The sequence below is a fragment of the Salmo salar genome, chromosome 11, assembly GCF_965601325.2.
Source record: "Salmo salar chromosome 11, fSalSal1, whole genome shotgun sequence".
Lineage (NCBI taxonomy): Eukaryota > Metazoa > Chordata > Actinopteri > Salmoniformes > Salmonidae > Salmo > Salmo salar.
Genome location: NC_138301.1, coordinates 104,196,228 through 104,207,094, shown reverse-complemented (window position 1 = coordinate 104,207,094; position 10,867 = coordinate 104,196,228). Strand labels below are relative to the sequence as shown.

The 10,867-nt window shown below is 46.5% G+C and overlaps 4 non-coding genes across 4 annotated transcripts; 1 reads left to right on the top strand and 3 right to left on the bottom strand.

The window, feature by feature from the left end:
- The first annotated feature begins 54 nt into the window (after nt 1-54).
- Nucleotides 55-136, top strand: trnal-uag (transfer RNA leucine (anticodon UAG)). The gene has a single exon. It is a non-coding gene; the product is annotated as a tRNA-Leu (tRNA).
- A 485-nt stretch (nt 137-621) lies between these two features.
- trnat-agu (transfer RNA threonine (anticodon AGU)) lies at nt 622-695 on the bottom strand. Its single transcript has one exon. It is a non-coding gene; the product is annotated as a tRNA-Thr (tRNA).
- A 372-nt stretch (nt 696-1,067) lies between these two features.
- Nucleotides 1,068-1,149, bottom strand: trnas-gcu (transfer RNA serine (anticodon GCU)). Its single transcript has one exon. It is a non-coding gene; the product is annotated as a tRNA-Ser (tRNA).
- A 351-nt stretch (nt 1,150-1,500) lies between these two features.
- On the bottom strand, nt 1,501-1,634 carry LOC123725310 (U8 small nucleolar RNA). Its single transcript, XR_006757808.1, has one exon. It is a non-coding gene; the product is annotated as a U8 small nucleolar RNA (small nucleolar RNA).
- Between the last annotated feature and the right edge of the window lie 9,233 nt (nt 1,635-10,867).

The following is a 10,867-nucleotide window of genomic DNA, read 5'->3' as shown; positions in this document are numbered from 1 at the left end:
CATGTAGCTGGCTATGACTTGTGTTTTGGAAAACATTTCTCCTAAATTTCGTAAGGTAGCGTGGCCGAGCGGTCTAAGGCGCTGGATTTAGGCTCCAGTCTCTCAGGAGGCGTGGGTTCGAATCCCACCGCTGCCATTTCAGTTTTGAGGCCAGGTCACCCGTGATTCAAGTCAGTAAGTATTCGACCGACATACATGTCCGAGGACGTTAGTTAGTTAGCAGGTATTATTTTTAAGTAGGTTTTGTTTTTGCTAGGGTTGTATGTCTCCGGTTGTATGTTCGAATCCAGCAATAGAAAGTCGTTTTTAATATTTTGGTTTTAAACCTATCCCAAACCTTAACCCTTACTTACCTTAACCATTCGGAGTTAATGCCTAAACTTAACCCTAACCTTAAAAATTCGGAGTTAGTGCCTAAATTTAACCTTAAACACTTTGAAATTTGACGTTTGAGAAACATAGATGAACATCTAATTCTGTGAGAGCTTGTTCAGTACACATTAGTATACATATAACAGCGACTGTGTAGGAATATAGCTAGAGTACTTCAAAGCACTTAAAAATGAATTCAGAGACATTTGCATTTATGTTCAAATTAAGTGATAGCTAAGCGGTTGTAAAAGGCACCGCTGAGATTCGAACTCAGGATCTCCTGTTTACTAGACAGGCGCTTTAACCAACTAAGCCACGGCACCACTGGTAACACCAGGAGCGAAATGTTTTTTGTACGCTGTCCATCTATTTAATTAACTACAAAATTATAGTGTAATTTAGACTATATTTGTTATTTAAAGGTCACGAAATAAAGTAGCCGTCTGCATTTCAAATGTATCGCTATGACCCAGTCCTGTAACTGCCGTAGTCAAATAAAGAAAATTTACCTGATTTATAAAGGATTTGAGAGGCCTACATTGAATTACATCGTATGTCGATAGAAGTAATCACCGCACTGTTTGTTCCCTAAATACTCGTTTAGAAATCGAGCTATACGTAACATTAACAATGCAATGTGAAACGAAAACTAACTACAATTACAAATCTCCCATCGAGGACAAAATCTCTTCCACCGACGAGGATGGGATTCGAACCCACGCGTGCAGAGCACAATGGATTAGCAGTCCATCGCCTTAACCACTCGGCCACCTCGTCATCACTTAAATGCTTTCATATTGTTTATGAATATCTCATTAACGATATTATTTTTGCCTCTTAACAAATTTCAGATCTCAATACTATTTCCCATAGTTTAATTCTCCAAACCTGCCGCGTAAATTATAACCTGCTACAAAAAAAGACACTAGCCGTTTCGAAGTGGCGTGTTTTTAGGGAATCTCATCTGTGTGCATGGGCGGAAGTCATCAAGTTTTCAAAACAGTTCGCTAGAATTGGATAGATGTACTGGGCACTGAGTTTGTACTTCTTTATTACAAACTACCGAGAAAAATAACCGTTTAATAGCTTCTGACTTCCTTTTAACAAAACTTAGTACCTCGTCAGTTAATCAGAATAGGATCCTCGGAGTGTTGCGTTTCTCCGAGGACCAGGTGAGAATAATCATTTCTCATCTTACTCCATTCATCATTTTCTGATACTTCATTTCTGAAGTAACAGGTAAGGATATACCTCACTGACGATAATGTATGAATATGGCAGCGATGCTCAAGTATGCTTGGCAAGTCATTTCAGATCATGGTTACAAGATTACATATTAGACGATACTGATATATTTATAATTTTAAGTCCATGTCAGCACCATCCAAACGTTTATATTTTGTATGCCTATCGTTATATTTACGCCCATGTCATGAAACATCAAGATCTTCTGCTTATTTGATGAGAATGCTTTGCGGCAAATATTAGCATAATCTCAGCACCACCAGCCTTGCTATTGGTGCTTACTCCAGTTCGTTTATTTGTTTTTTAAATCTAACATTTGTTCTATCATCTAAACTACAACAATTTATTTCTACAAGCAAACCTTACGCGGTGAACTTCGTCCTAATTACTGTGTTATTTCGCTAAATAAATACAAAAGATAACAAACGAAATAAACTAGCTCTCGCGAGACTGCTACTCCAGTACTGATCCCGTTTACTGGTGACGGCAGAGGTGCTCTGACGCTCCACGCAGCAGAAATGTTCAAACACAACATCAAACTCGCAAGACTGTGCTCCCATGGAATGTATTTTGCACTTGCTTATCGTGACAGTGACAGAAAGAAACACACTTCGAAAACAGATTCAACAGTAGGACTCGGAAAACAGTTTAAGCAGCAGGGTACAGCCCCATAGGGCTGACCCAGTGTATTTCAATATGAATTTACTGATTAATTAAAGTTACAGATAATGTTTTCCTTCATGTTTTAATTCCTATCTGGTCCTAGCCTATATCACTCCCTGTCACCGTGCCACATTAGTTATTACATGACACTAAACATAGTTGGGGAGTAGCGCCACTACATGTAATTCAACTAATAATTCAGCTACATTTTGCAGTGGCTTGATGGTAGTTTAACTAATTTCAAATCTTTGTAGTGTTTTCAGTAGTTAATTACAGTGAACAAAAATAAACACGCAACATGCAACAATTTCAAAGATTTTACAGAGTTACAGTTCATATAAGGAAATCAGTCAATTGAAATAAATAAATTAGGCCCTAATTTATGGATTTCACATGACTGGGAATACAGATATGCGTATGTTGGTCACAGATACCTTTAAAAAATAAAAAAGGTAGGGGCGTGGATCAGAAAACCAGTTCGTATCTGGCGTGACCACCATTTGCCTTATGCAGCGCGACACATCACCTTCGCATAGATGTTCAATGGCTGTGCAAAGTTGCTGGATATTGGCGGGAACTGGAAGACGCTGTCATGCACGTCGATCCAGAGCATCCCAAACGTGCTCAATTGGTGACATGTCTGGTGAGTAGGCAGGCCATGGAAGAACTGGGACATTTTCAGCTTCCAGGAATTGTGTACACATCCTTGCGACATGGGGCCGTGCATTATCATGCTGAAACATGAGGTGAATGGCACAACAATGGGCCTCAGGATCTATTACCGTATCTCTGTGCATTGAAATTGCCATAGATAAAATGCAATTGTGTTTGTTGTTCCTAGTTTATGCCTGCCCATACCATAACCCCTCCACCACCATGGGGCACTCTGTTCACAACGTTGACATCAGCTTACCTCTCGCCCCCACACGACGCCGTACACCCTGTCTGCCATCTGCACGGTACAGTTGAAACCGGGATTCATCCGTGAAGAGCACACTTCTCCAGCATGCCAGTGACCATCGAAGGTGAGCATTTGCCCACTGAAGTCGGTTACGACGACGAACTGCAGTCAGGTCAAAACCCTGGTGAGGACGACGAGCACACAGATGAGCTTCCCTGAGACGTTTACTGACAGTTTGTGCAGAAATTATCCGGTTGTGCAAATCCACAGTTTCATCAGCTGTCTGGGTGGCTGGTCTCAGACGTTCCCGCTGGTGAAGAAGGCGAGGTCCTTGGCTGGCGTGGTCACATGTGGTCTGCGGTTGTGAGGCCGGTTGGACATACTGCCAAATTCTATAAAACAGCATTTGAGGTGGCTTATGGAAGAGAAACTAACATTAAATTATGTGACATCAGCTCTGGTGGACATTCCTGCAGTCAGCCTGCCAATTCCACGCTCCCTCAAAACTTGAGCCATCTGTGGCATTGTGTTGTGTGACAAAACTACACATTTTAGAGTGGCTTTTTATTCTCACCAGCACAAGGTGCACTTGTGTAATGATCATGCTGTTTATTCAGATTCTTGATATGCCACGCCGGTCAGGTGGATTGATTATCAAAGGAGAAATGCTGACTATACAGGGATGTAAACAAATTTGTGCACAAAATTTGAGTGAAATTCGCTTTTTGTGCATATGGAACATTTCTGGGATCTTTTATTTCAGCTCATGAAACACGGGACCAACATTTTATGTGTTGCGTTTATATTTTTGTTCAGTGTACTTTTTTGCCATGTAGCAGTGTAGCTAACTACTGGACATTGTTCACTCTGGCAGCTATTTTAGATTTAGTTTTAGTATTAGTTTGAGTATTTTAGATTTAGTTTTAGTCTTAGATTTAGTCTTAAAATACCTTTAAGTCTTAGTCACATTTTAGTAATTTCATCCTTCGTAACATTTTTTATTATCAGTCGACTAAAAGTCTGGTCATTTTATGTCTAGTTTTAGTCACAGTCATTATAGTCAAATAATAGTCAGTGCATTTTCTTTCCATTAAATAATATTTACCTTTATCTTCCATCTTGTGCACAGATAGCCTTGTCCAACTAGGCCTACCATCCCCTCGTATACCTTAGCTGGCAACATTGTTATTGTGGCAGATTTGAACAAATGCCAGCCATAATGAACCATGTATAGGCTATATAGCCTTGGCTGCCGGTTAAACAATTTACAGCTCTGATTTTCTCCCCATCATATCCCTCGGAGTATGGTAAATAACAGTGCTTTCACTCCTAGTATTCAGCAAACAGCATTCGTTTTTCCAATTGAACAAAGAAAAACAACCGCAACTCACATTTGTGGATCACGAGAGCAGCAACATAGATAGATGAATAACAGCGCACATGGCAAATAGAGCTTCTGATGTGATTAGAGCAAAATTGGCCTAGATGATCAAAGGCATTATTGTTTCTTATTTTGGTAAATTACAATTGAAGTTTCCTGGCTGCGCATCAGTTCAAAACAGAGAGAGTATTGACTGATGTGACCGCTTGCACAACTGAAGGACATTACCCACCAATGAGAAGATTGCACAAAATATTCTGCAAAGGCATGCATTTATGATTGGACAAAACAGATTAAAAGGAGCTTCATGTCAAATTGAATGTCCATTAGTCTCATGTGGATTTCTCATCTTGTTACATTTTCGTCAAACAAAAATGAAAATAAATTGTTATAGTTATCGTTTCTTTCAGGGCATCTGGTCTCGTTATTGTCATTAGTTTTCGTCAGGAAAAATAGGTTGTTGACTAATATCTTTCATCACAGTTATTGTTGACAAAATGTATACTGCTACTGGAACTACCCACTACAATTTTAGCAAAATAAATGCTTTTTTGCAAAAAAGAAATCACTAATAGCACACCCTGCACATTAACATTTCTATTTTTAAGGGTTATGCAGGTCGATAACGATATCAACCAACTTTCCAAACAACATTCCCAGCGAATGAGAAAACAGTCATGGTATTTAGTTTAAGAGAGTGAACAAGATTTAAAAGTACAACATTGGGGCTAATTTGAATGGGAGCCAACTAGAGAACGACCGATAATCTGTCGGGCTGATCTTTTTGGTAGCCATTTGCTAGTCTGTCAACTATCTAGACTATCAGTGCAGCCGATGTCCCCTTTACAGCGCGAGAGCATGCCTCTTGTGTCAAACTGCTGCAAGGTACAGCCGGAGCCACTCATTTCTAACAAGCTTGTCAAGAGGAACCTCTGTGTTGCAACTGCTAGCTCCTCACTCATGCTGCACATAATTTGATAACACACTTCAGTAATGTGATACGCATGTAGACACTTTGAAACTGTTAATTAATTTACTGTTTGGCAAACAGTGTTGGGGAACTACTCTGAAAATATAGTTTACCAAGTTACCAATTACGTAACACTGGAAGAAGTAAAACTAAACTAAAGCTACCATTAAGAAAAATATAGTTTACTTAACTAAAGTTCATTTGTAAAAGTAGTTCACTACATCCAAACTGCTTTGTGAAAAATGGTCATATGTAAATCTCAAATTTCATAGACTACAAATTGTAAAAACATATGAGTTTGTATGTTGGGTCATATGGGTTATATGTTAATAACAGAATGTGTAATTTTGCCTATTAAACACAAAAACGATGTTTCAAACGAGAATTAGGCAGGACTGATGCCCCAAAAAATAAAGGAAATCATTGCCTAGTTCACCCATATTTCTTTGTCTTTTTGTAAAAAAAAGTATTGTGTAGTTCCAGTAATTAGCTACACTGCTACATGGCAAAAAAGTAATTATCAACTGAAAACACTACCAAGATTTCAATTTAGTTTATTACCACCAAACTACTGCAAAATGTAGTTAAATTACTTGTTGAACTACATGTACTGTAGTTCACTACTCCCCAACTGTCACGACTTCCGCTGAAGTCGGCTCCTCTCCTTGTTTGGGCAGCGTTCGGTGGTTGGAGTCACCGGCTTTCTAGCCATCACTGCTCCATTTTTTATTTATCCATTTGTTTTGTCTTGTTCCCTGCACACCTGGTTTTAATTCCCCAATCACACTACATGTATTTATTCCTCTGTTCCCCCTCATGTCTTTGTGTGAAATTGTTGTGTTAAGTGTCAATTTTGACACGATAGACTGGTGTTCGTTTGTTCCGGGTTTTATTCACGAGGTATGTTTATTTGTTTGAACAAAATTATTGTGACTGTTTGCACGTTTTGCACTTTTGCATATTGGCTGGAGGTTTCGATGCAGTGGCGTCCGTCTGTTGGTTTCTCCTGCCTAAATAAAGTGTGCGCCTGTTCACAACTCTCTGCTCTCCTGCACCTGACTCCGCTCCCAGTACACACACCATTGACAGAATTTCACACCAACCATGGAGTCAGCAGGAGCAGGTACCCCGGTCAGAGGAGTCGAGGAGCGTGTCCAGGAACACTCGGCAATGCTGCATCATCTCGGTGCCATGATGGATTGCATTGTCCAGACCATGGACCGCTGGGAGAAACAGGAAGTCTCTCCAGCGCCTTGAACAGCGCAACCGGGGTTACCTCTACCCATCCCGTCCGGATCCAGTTCCAGTGGGATGCGTCTCCCAGGGAGTATGATGGGATGGCAGCACAGTGCCAGGGGTTCCTCTTACAACTGGACCTATACCTGGCCACCGTTCACCCAGCTCCCTCGGGAAGGGGGAGAGTGTCCGCCCTCGTCTCATGCCTCTCGGGGAGAGCTCTGGAGTGGGCAAACGCCGTGTGGGGAGAAGGAGACGCGGCGTTGGACCACTTCGATAAGTTCACCCGCTGCTTCCGGGCCGTCTTCGACCATCCGCCCAAAGGAAGAGCTGTGGGGGAACGGCTCTTCCATTTGAGGCAGGGGACGAGGAGCACACAGGAGTTCGCCCTGGAATTCCGGACCTTGGCCGCCGGAGTAGGATGGATCGACAGGGCCCTCATCCACCACTACCAATGCAGCCTGCGCGAGGACGTCCGACGGGAGTTGGCCTGCAGGGATGCCACCATCACTTTTGACCAACTGGTGGATCTGTCCATCTGGTTGGATAACCTGCTGGTCACCCGCGGATGTCCATAGGGGGCTCTGTCAGTTCCATCTTCCAGCACCCCCGCTCCGGTGCCCATGGAGCAGGGAGGGGCAGCGCATAGGGAGGCTGGAGGAGGGGTTTTCACGTGCACCATCTGTGGCCGCAGAGGGCACACTGCCGGTCGGTGCCGGGTTGGTCCCTCTGGGAGTTGAGGCAGCAGGCAGGGCACTCTGGCGTCACCCCAGGTGAGTCTGCACCACTCTCATCCAGAGTCCTCTGTTGTCCACCTGTTTGTACCTGTTTGTTTTCCTGAGTTTTCCCTGCATTCCCAGCATAAGGCGCTCGTCGATTCAGGCGCAGCTGGGAATTTTATTGGCAGAGCGTTCTGGATAGTCGACCATTAAGGTCCGGGCTAATCAGGGAAGCCACCATCTCGCTGGCCATGGAGACGCAGGGGGTTCACAAGGAGAGAATCAGTCTCTTCCTCATTGACTCTCCTGCGTTTCCCGTGGTACTAGGCCTTCCCTGGTTGGCTCGTCATAACCCCACCATTTCCTGGCAACAGAGGGCTCTCACGGGGTGGTCGCGAGAGTGCTCGGGGAGGTGTGTAGGGGTTTCCGTTGGTGCTACCACAGTGGAAAGTCCAGACCAGGTCTCCACCGTGCGCATCCCACCAGAATATGTCGATTTGGCTCTCGCCTTCTGTAAAAAGAAGGCGACTCAATTACCACCCCATCGACGGGGGATTGTGTGATAAATCTCCTGGTAGACGCAGCACTTCCCAGCAGTCACGAGTATCCCTGTCGCAAGCGGAGACGGCGGCTATGGAGACATATGTCTCCGAATCCCTGCGTCAGGGGTACGTTCGGCCTTCCACTTCACCCGCCTCCTCGAGTTTCTTTTTTGTGAAGAAGGAGGGTGGAGGTCTGCGCCCGTGCATTGACTATTGAGGTCTCAATCAAATCACGGTGAGGTACAGTTACCCGCTACCTCTGATCGCCATGACGATTGAGTCAATGCACGGGGCGCGCTTCTTTATTAAACAGATGGAGAGTGACCGCATTGCAGCCGTGCGTAATTGGCCGACTCCCACCACGGTAAAGGAGGTGCAGCGATTTTTAGGGTTTGCCAATTACTACCGGAGATTTATCTGGGGTTTTGGCCAGGTGGCTGCTCCCATTACCTCACTGCTGAAGGGGGGTCCTGTACATCTGCAGTGGTTGGTTGAGGCGGACAGGGCTTTTGGGCACCTAAAAGCTCTGTTTACCTCGGCTCCCGTGCTGGCCCATTTGGATCCCTCTTTGGCGTTCATAGTGGAGGTGGACGCGTCCGAGGCTGGGATAGGAGCCGTGCTCTCTCAGCGCTCGGGCACGCCACCGAAGCTCCGCCCCTGTGCTTTCTTCTCGAAGAAGTTCAGCCCGACGGAGCGGAACTATGATGTGGGGGACTGGGAGCTGTTGGCTGTGGTTAAGGCTTTGAAGGCGTGGAGACATTGGCTTGAGGGGGCTAAACACCCTTTCCTCATCTGGAATGACCACCGCAACCTGGAGTACATCCGGGCAGCGAGGAGACTGAATCCTCGTCAAGCAAGGTGGGCCATGTTCTTTACCCGTTTTGTGTTTACCCTGTCCTACAGACCAGGTTCCCAGAATGTGAAGGCAGACGCACTGTCCCGGCTGTATGACACAGAGGACTCCCATTCACCCGGCTTCCTGCCTGGAAGTGCCAGTCATGTGGGAGCTGGACGCGGACATTGAGCAGGCTTTGCGTACAGAGCCCGCTCCACCCCAGTGTCCCGTCGGGCGTCGGTACGTTCTATCTGCTGTTCGTGACCAGTTGCTCTATTGGGCCCACACATCACCCTCCTCTGGTCATCCGGGGATCGGTCGGACGGTGCGCTGTCTGACTGGGAAGTACTGGTGGCCCACCTTGGCTAAGGACATGAGGGTTTATGTTTCCTCCTGCTCGGTGTGCGCCCAGTGTAAGGCTCCTAGACACCTGCCCAGAGGTAAGCTACATCCCTTACCCGTTCCACAACGGCCTTGGTCACACCTGTCGGTGGATTTTCTGAAGGATCTTCCTCCCTCACAGGGAAACACCACGATCCTGGTTGTTGTGGATCGTTTCTCTAAGTCCTGTCGTCTCCTCCCTCTGCCCGGTCTCCCTACGGCCCTACAAACTGCGGAGGCCCTGTTTACACACGTCTTCCGGCACTACGGGGTGCCTGAGGATGTAATGTCTGATCGAGGTCCCCAGTTCACTTCGAGAGTCTGGAGAGCGTTCATGGAACGTCTGGGGTCTCAATCAGCCTCAACTCAGGTTTCCACCCCGAAAGTAATGGGCAGGTGGAAAGAGTGAACCAGGATGTGGGCAGGTTTCTGTGGTCCTATTGCCAGGACCGGCCGAGAGAGTGGGCGGCGTTCGTGCCCTGGGCAGAGATGGCGCAGAACTTGCTCCGCCACTCCTCCACTAACCTCTCCCCCTTTCAGTGTGTATTGGGGTACCAGCCGGTTCTGGCATTGTGGCATCAGAGTCAGACCGAGGCTCCTGCGGTGGACGATTGGTTCAGGCGCATGGAGGAGACATGGGAAGCCTCCCATGGTCATCTCCAGCAGGCCGCGCTGCGCCAAAAGACCAGCGCGGACCGTCTCCGCAGTGAGGCCACCGGTGTTTGCACCGGGGGACCGGGTCTGGTTCTCGACCCGAAACCTGCCCCTCCACCTGCTCTGCTGGAAGCTGGGTCCGCGGTTTGTGGGGCCATTTAAAGTCCTGAGGAGAGTGAACGAGGTATGTTACAGCTTCCCCCCGATTACCATATTAATCCCTCGTTCCATGTGTCTCTCCTCAGGCCGGTGGTGGTTGGTCCGCTCCAGTCTGAGGTGCGGGAGGTTCCTCCGCCCCCTCTGGACATCGAGGGGTCCCGGCGTACTCGGTCTGGTCCATCCTGGATTCGAGGCGTCGGGCGAGGGACCTTCAGTACCTCGTGGAGTGCGAGGGGTACGGTCCGGAGGAGAGGTGCTGGGTTCCAGTGGCGGATGTGTTGGACCCTGAACTGCTGCGGGAGTTCCACCGTTGCCGGCCGGATCGCCCAGCTCCTCGCCCTCCGGGTCGTCCCCGAACTGCTGCGGGAAAGCCGGTGAAGTCAACCGACGAACGCCGCCCGAACAAGGAGAGGAGTCAACTTCGGCGGAAGTCGTAACAGTACCCCCCCCCCCCTTGATGCGCGGCTCCAGCGGCGTGCCGACACCGGCTTTCTAGCCATCACCACTCCATTATTCATTTATCCATTTGTTTTGTTTTGTTCCCTGCACACCTGGTTTTCATTCCCCAATCACACTGCATGTATTTATTCCTCTGTTCCCCCTCATGTCTTTGTGTGAAATTGTTTTGTGTTGTGTCAATTTAGACACGATAGACTGGTGTTCGTTTGTTCCGTGTTTTATTCACGAGGTATGTTTATTTGTTTGAACATAATTATTGTGACTGTTTGCGCGTTTTGCACTTTTGCATATTGGCTGGAGGTTTCGACGCAGTGGCGTCCGTCTGTTGGTTTCTCCTGCCTAAATAAAGT